At 44.5% G+C, this 7,500-nt stretch overlaps 1 protein-coding gene across 4 annotated transcripts in view; it reads left to right on the top strand.

Annotated features, from left to right (window-relative positions):
* The window catches only part of slc2a9l2 (solute carrier family 2 member 9, like 2), a 55,210-nt gene that overhangs the window by 3,766 nt on the left and 43,944 nt on the right, over positions 1 to 7,500 (top strand). The window contains exon 1 of one of the 4 annotated variants that reach the window (XM_059521203.1): positions 1,355 to 1,482. The exons of the other annotated variants lie outside the window; for them this stretch is intronic. The gene's annotated coding sequence lies outside the window, so the exon portion shown is untranslated. Of the gene's footprint in view, positions 1 to 1,354; positions 1,483 to 7,500 lie in introns of those variants that run through there. 4 annotated transcript variants of the gene reach the window in all.

Below are 7,500 nucleotides of genomic sequence, written 5' to 3'. Positions count from 1 at the left end.
GAACCGATTGCTGACGTGCAGATCAACTGTCCTTGGAGAATTACACAAGCTTATCTTCTGTCATGTGTTCATGTGTGTTTACGAGCCTACTGTACGACTCCTGTACGCCAACGCAATCTCCTTTACCTTGACTGCAGTCTTCATCCATCAAAACTTGACCAGCGAGACTGTTATGCAGTCGAGAAACATAGTTAGCGTCTCATCTGGCCACACAGCGCTGGGATGTTGGCAATCTGTTCAGTCTGTACTTCATGCGATAACGCGGTAACGATGACAGCCCTAATAAATATATATATATATATTTTTTCTGTTTTATTTTAAATTAATCCAGTCGAGGCACGAATACAAACCGTTCTCGGTCCAGAATTCTCTACGCTGATCACACTACAAGCAACACGCAACAAATCGACTTGATATATCTACTGTCCTCCACAGCCAATCAGGGGCCCCCTCCTTGCTCGGGCCCCGGGGCGTCAGCTGCTTAGCCCAATGGTTAATACAGCCCTGAGCACCACAGTGGAACATAAAGCCATACTCGTACTCGTCACCGAATGGAACAGTTAAGCAGAGAGAATCATTCGGCCCAATAATGGGAGAGCAGCTAGTAATCTGTCAAAACATTAAACCTCTAAAACCAGCACCTGTCTGTCTCAAATATACAGTGATCTGTAAACGTTTTTTACTTATTAAAACCATATACAGTGATTAAAGCTTCAACAACTACTGTGAAAATTTGATACCTTCATATACCTAATATACATACTGTACTTTCAGTATTCTGATTAATTAAATAATTGTGAAGTTTCTCTATATATTTCCATATTAAGCTAAAACACACTTATTAAAAAGTTTTAATAAGTGAACACACACACACACCGTGAACACACACCCGGAGCTGTGAACACACACACACACACACACCGTGAACACACACCCGGAACAGGGAGCACACACACACCGTGAACACAGTGAACAGTGAACACACACCGTGAACACACACACACACACCGGGAACACACACCCGGAACAGTGAACACACACACACACCGTGAACACACACACACACACCCAGAACAGTGAACACACACACCATGAACACACACCTACACACACACACCGTGAACACACACACACACACACACCCAGAACAGTGAACACACACACCATGAACACACACCCGGAACAGTGAACACACACACACACACCTGTCTGTCTCAAATATACAGTGATCTGATCTGATTTGATCTGATCTGAGACCAGCTCACAACAGGCCGCTGAAACATGACGAGCTGGAGCTGCTTTTGTTGGACTTCATCCTGAAGGTTAAACAAACACACACACAGAGTGAGAGCGAGTGTGTGTGTGTGTGTGTGTGAATAAGCGGGTGAGATCTATGAACGCTGTGTATTCACTGCCATGTGTCTGCAGTCTGCAGCTCAGCACTAAAGCTCCGACCTGATCGACCAATCAGAGCAGCAGGAGGTTTGTGCACTTGCTTTCTTCTGTGGCATTTCAGACAGGTGTACTGTAAAATATCACTAGTTAACTTGCGTCTAAGAGCAACTAATGAGTTTCTGTGGTGCGTTCAGTGCTTCGTGTCTCCTGTCCAGAGTGATTGAACACTGTGGGCTTGACACTTACTTACTTGAGCACATTTAAACAATGTAGGAGTGCAATGCAAATTTTTACATTTTGTGTTTTAGCTTAATGAGGAAATATATAGAGAAACTTCACAATTATTTAATTAATCAGAATACTGAAAGTACAGTATGTATATTAGGTATATGAAGGTATCAAATTTTCACAGTAGTTGTTGAAGCTTTAATCACTGTATATGGTTTTAATAAGTAAAAAAAGTGTTGTCCTCCTAACTTTATTTAAGAAAATACATACAAAAAAAATATAAAGTAAACACGTGTTTCAAGATCAGAGTGCAAAAGATTAAAGTTCAAATGAATGAAAGAACAATAGGTAATCCTTTACATTAAATTCCCATTAGTTAACTTTAGTTAAAGCAGGTTAACATTAACTAACAGTGTGCAATAACTAATTGTTGTCCTTCTTAATATTATTTGTTAACACTGATTAATAAATATATTTATTGTTAGTTAATTTTAGCTACATTGATCTATAGTAGCAGACATAACTTTTAATTTTATAATGTAATATTAAAAGTTGAAATTAACATGAACTAAGATTAATAAATGCAGTCATTATTTCGTTTGAACTAAAGTGACAGTGAGTGACGTGACATACAGCCAAGTATGGTGACCCATACTCAGAATTCATGTTCAGAACAGTGAACACACACACACACACACCATGAACACACACCTAGAGCAGTGAACACACACACACATCGTGAACACACACCTGGAACAGTGAACACACACACACACACCCGGAGCAGTGAACACACACACACACACACCATGAACACACACCTAGAGCAGTGAACACACACACACATCGTGAACACACACCTGGAACAGTGAACACACACACACACCCGGAGCAGTGAACACACACACACACACCGTGAACACACACCCAGAACAGTGAACACACACCCGGAGCAGTGAACACACACACACACACACCGTGAACACACACCCGGAGCAGTGAACACACACACACATCGTGAACACACACCTGGAACAGTGAACACACACACACACACACACACACACCATGAACACACACCTAGAGCAGTGAACACACACACACATCGTGAACACACACCTGGAACAGTGAACACACACCCGGAGCAGTGAACACACACACCCGGAACCGGGAACACACAGACACACCGTGAACACACACCCAGAACAGTGAACACACACCCGGAGCAGTGAACACACACACACACACCGTGAACACACACCCGGAGCAGTGAACACACACACACGGAACCGGGAACACACAGACACACCGTGAACACACACCCGGAGCTGTGAACACACACACACACACACACCGTGAACACACACCTGGAACAGTGAAAACACACCGTGAACACACACCCGGAGCAGTGAACACACACACACACCGTGAACACACACCCGGAGCTGTGAACACACACACCGTGAACACACACCCGGAACAGGGAGCACACACACACCGTGAACACAGTGAACAGTGAACACACACCGTGAACACACACACACACACACACCGGGAACACACACCCGGAACAGTGAACACACACACAAACCGTGAACACACACACACACACCCAGAACAGTGAACACACACACCATGAACACACACCTACACACACACACCGTGAACACACACACACACACACCCAGAACAGTGAACACACACACCATGAACACACACCCGGAACAGTGAACACACACACACACACACACACACCGTGAACACACACACACACACACACCCAGAACAGTGAACACACACACCATGAACACACACCCGGAACAGTGAACACACATACACACACCGTGAACAAACACCCGGAACAGTGAACACACACACCATGAACACACACCTAGAGCAGTGAACACACACACACATCGTGAACACACACCTGGAACAGTGAACACACACACACACACAAACCGTGAACACACACCCGGAGCAGTGAACACACACACACACCGTGAACGCACACCCGGAGCTGTGAACACACACACACACACACCGTGAACACACACCTGGAACAGTGAACACACACCGTGAACACACACCCGGAACAGTGAACACACACACACACCGTGAACACACACCTGGAGCAGTGAACACACACACATACACACAAACCGTGAACACACACCTGGAACAGTGAACACACACCGTGAACACACACCCGGAGCTGTGAACACACACACACACACACACACCGTGAACACACACCCGGAACAGTGAAAACACACCGTGAACACACACCCGGAGCAGTGAACACACACACACACCGTGAACACACACCCGGAGCTGTGAACACTCACACACACACACCGTGAACACACACCCGGAACAGGGAGCACACACACACCGTGAACACAGTGAACAGTGAACACACACCGTGAACACACACACACACACACCGGGAACACACACCCGGAACAGTGAACACACACACACACCGTGAACACACACACACACACACCCAGAACAGTGAACACACACACCATGAACACACACCCGGAACAGTGAACACACACACACACACACACCGTGAACACACACACACACACCCAGAACAGTGAACACACACACCATGAACACACACCCGGAACAGTGAACACACACACACACCGTGAACAAACACCCGGAACAGTGAACACACACACACACACACACCCAGAACAGTGAACACACACACCATGAACACACACCCGGAACAGTGAACACACACACACACCGTGAACAAACACCCGGAACAGTGAACACACACACACCGTGAACAAACACCCGGAACAGTGAACACACACACACACCGTGAACAAACACCCGGAACAGTGAACACACACACACACACACACACCGTGAACAAACACCCGGAACATGAACACACACACACACACACCGTGAACAAACACCCGGAACAGTGAACACACACACACACCGTGAACAAACACCCGGAACAGTGAACACACACACACACACACCGTGAACAAACACCCGGAACAGTGAACACACACACCATGAACACACACCCGGAACAGTGAACACACACACACACCGTGAACAAACACCCGGAACAGTGAACACACACACACACACACCGTGAACAAACACCCGGAACAGTGAACACACACACACACACACCGTGAACAAACACCCGGAACAGTGAACACACACACCATGAACACACACCCGGAACAGTGAACACACACACACACCGTGAACAAACACCCGGAACAGTGAACACACACACACACACACACACCGTGAACAAACACCCGGAACAGTGAACACACACACACACACACACCGTGAACAAACACCCGGAACAGTGAACACACACACACACACACACCGTGAACAAACACCCGGAACAGTGAACACACACACCATGAACACACACCCGGAACAGTGAACACACACACACACCGTGAACAAACACCCGGAACAGTGAACACACACACACACACACACACCGTGAACACACACACACCCAGAACAGTGAACACACACACCATGAACACACACCCGGAACAGTGAACACACACACACACCATGAACAAACACCCGGAACAGTGAACACACACACCATGAACACACACTCGGAGCAGTGAAGACACACCCCGTGAACACACACCCGGGAAAAGTGAACACACACGCTTATAAATCATACAGAATGAGTTTTTTTGAGAAAGTAAAAATGCACAAAGTTTCCTGTGAGGGTTAGGGTTAGGTGTAGGGTTGGTGTAGGGCCATAGAATATACAGTTTGTACAGTATAAAAACCATTACACCTATGGGATGAACACACTTTACACAAAAACAAACGTGTGTGGGTGTTCACGGTGTGTGTGTGTGTGTGTGTGTGTGTGTGTGTGTGTGTGTGTGTGTTCACTGTTCCGGGTGTGTGTTCACAGTGTGTGTGTGTGTGTGTGTGTGTGTGTGTGTGTGTGTGTGTGTGTGTGTGTGTGTGTGTGTGTTCACTGTTCCGGGTGTGTGTTCACAGTGTGTGAGAGAGTGAGTGTGAGAGAGTGAGTGTGTGTGTGTGTGTGTGTGTGTGTGTGTGTGTGTGTGTGTGAGAGAGAGAGTGTGTGTGTGTGTGTGTGTGTGTGTGTGTGTGTGTGTGTGAGAGAGAAAGTGAGTGTGTGTGTGTGTGTGTGTGTGTGTGTGTGTGTGTGTGTGTGTGTGTGAGAGAGAGAGAGAGAGAGAGAGGGAAAGTGATTGTGTGAGAGAGTGAGTTGTGTTAGAGAGAGAGTGTGTGTGTGAGAGAGAAAGTGTGTGTTAATCATTCAGGTTTACTCAAAGATAGAGAGAGACGGGAAACTAGAGCTGTTTTTTGGACTTTCTCTCTCACACATGTGTTTTTCAGAATCAGAATGAGCTTTATTGCCATGTTTACACATACAAGGACTTTGTTTTCATGACAGAAGCGCCACAGTGCAACAGAATGACAGCGACAGGACACAGATAATGAAAGAAAAAAAAAAAGCATCGACCAGATGGCAACAGTTCAAAGAGGGAGTGTGCTGGATGTGAGGGGTCCAGAGTGATTTTAACAGCCCTTTTGCTCACTCTGGATAAGTACAGTTCTTGAATAGATGGGAGGGTTGAGCCGATGATTCGCTCAGCAGTCCGGACTACCCTCTGTAGTCTTCTGAGGTCAGATTTAGAAGCTGAGCTGAACCAGACAGTTACTGAAGTGCAGAAGAACTGTTTCAGCAGATCCTGTGGCAGGTTAAACTTCCTCAGCTGGCGAAGGAAGTACTGCCTCGGTCAGGAAGTTGATCGAGTGACAGACTGTCTAGGTGTTGCAAACATAATGCAGTCCCATTTTGACTGCATCATCCACACACCTGTTTGCTCTTTAGGCAAACTGCAGGGGGTCCAGCCAGGGTCCAGTGATGTCCTTTAGGTGGGCCAGATAAATTTCTATAAATAATAAAGAAATATAAACATGAATAAATCGATATTTTTGTTTTAAACCATGAAGTCCACAAGCAATATTATGCCAGGTGAACGTCTTAATCCCAATTTACTACAGTGAAGGTAAACAACTGATGGAGATTTCTTTTCTTTCTCTCTCAGAGACGACGAGAGACTAATCTACCTCAACATATGCTGATAACAGTATATACCTGTCTTAAATTATTCCCTTAATAGTTCTCTTGTGACCTAGTGAAAAACAGAAGAAACATATTTCACGTTTAACAGGCTGTTTCTGAAAATCAGTGCATGAAATAAAACTGCTTATATAGGCCTATAATTAATAGACCTGTTTTTTTAATATAAATAAAACATTTGAAATAAAACATTTGAAAAGATAAAATATCAAAATAAACAATAATAAATTGCATCAAAAATCTACTACACCAAGTGACAATTACAGTAAACATACAGTAAGTGACAATTTACACTAGTGATAATAGCAGTATTCCTTAGAGATATGTTCTTTACACCAAGTGCAAATATCTATAAATTACATTTACACTATTATAAAATGGCAGGAGTTTCTGCTGATTATATTACTTATTTAAAAAAGTGGCAATTATCTGCACCTCAATATTGTCGTAAATTATAAAACGGTATGCAATAATAACATATTAAGTGTAAATTATAATTTAAATTAAAAAAAAAAAGGATGCCATCTCATTGGGACAATAAAGCCTTGGTCATTGCATCAGTATTGTTTGCTGTTTGTTGTTTGTAGTGTTGACTAGGCCAATCACAGGTAGGTGGGCGGAGTCAGCATAAATAGTTTCAAAATAGTGTCACAGGATTATTAATGATGCACAGGCTTCAGCTTGGGCTTTTTTACTTTATCTCTGTGTGAATACGGTGTTCACAGTAACAT

The sequence above is a fragment of the Carassius carassius genome, chromosome 33 (genome assembly GCF_963082965.1).
Source record: "Carassius carassius chromosome 33, fCarCar2.1, whole genome shotgun sequence".
Classification (NCBI taxonomy): domain Eukaryota; kingdom Metazoa; phylum Chordata; class Actinopteri; order Cypriniformes; family Cyprinidae; genus Carassius; species Carassius carassius.
Note: the sequence above shows the minus strand (reverse complement) of the source record. Positions and strands in the feature narration are given on the sequence as shown.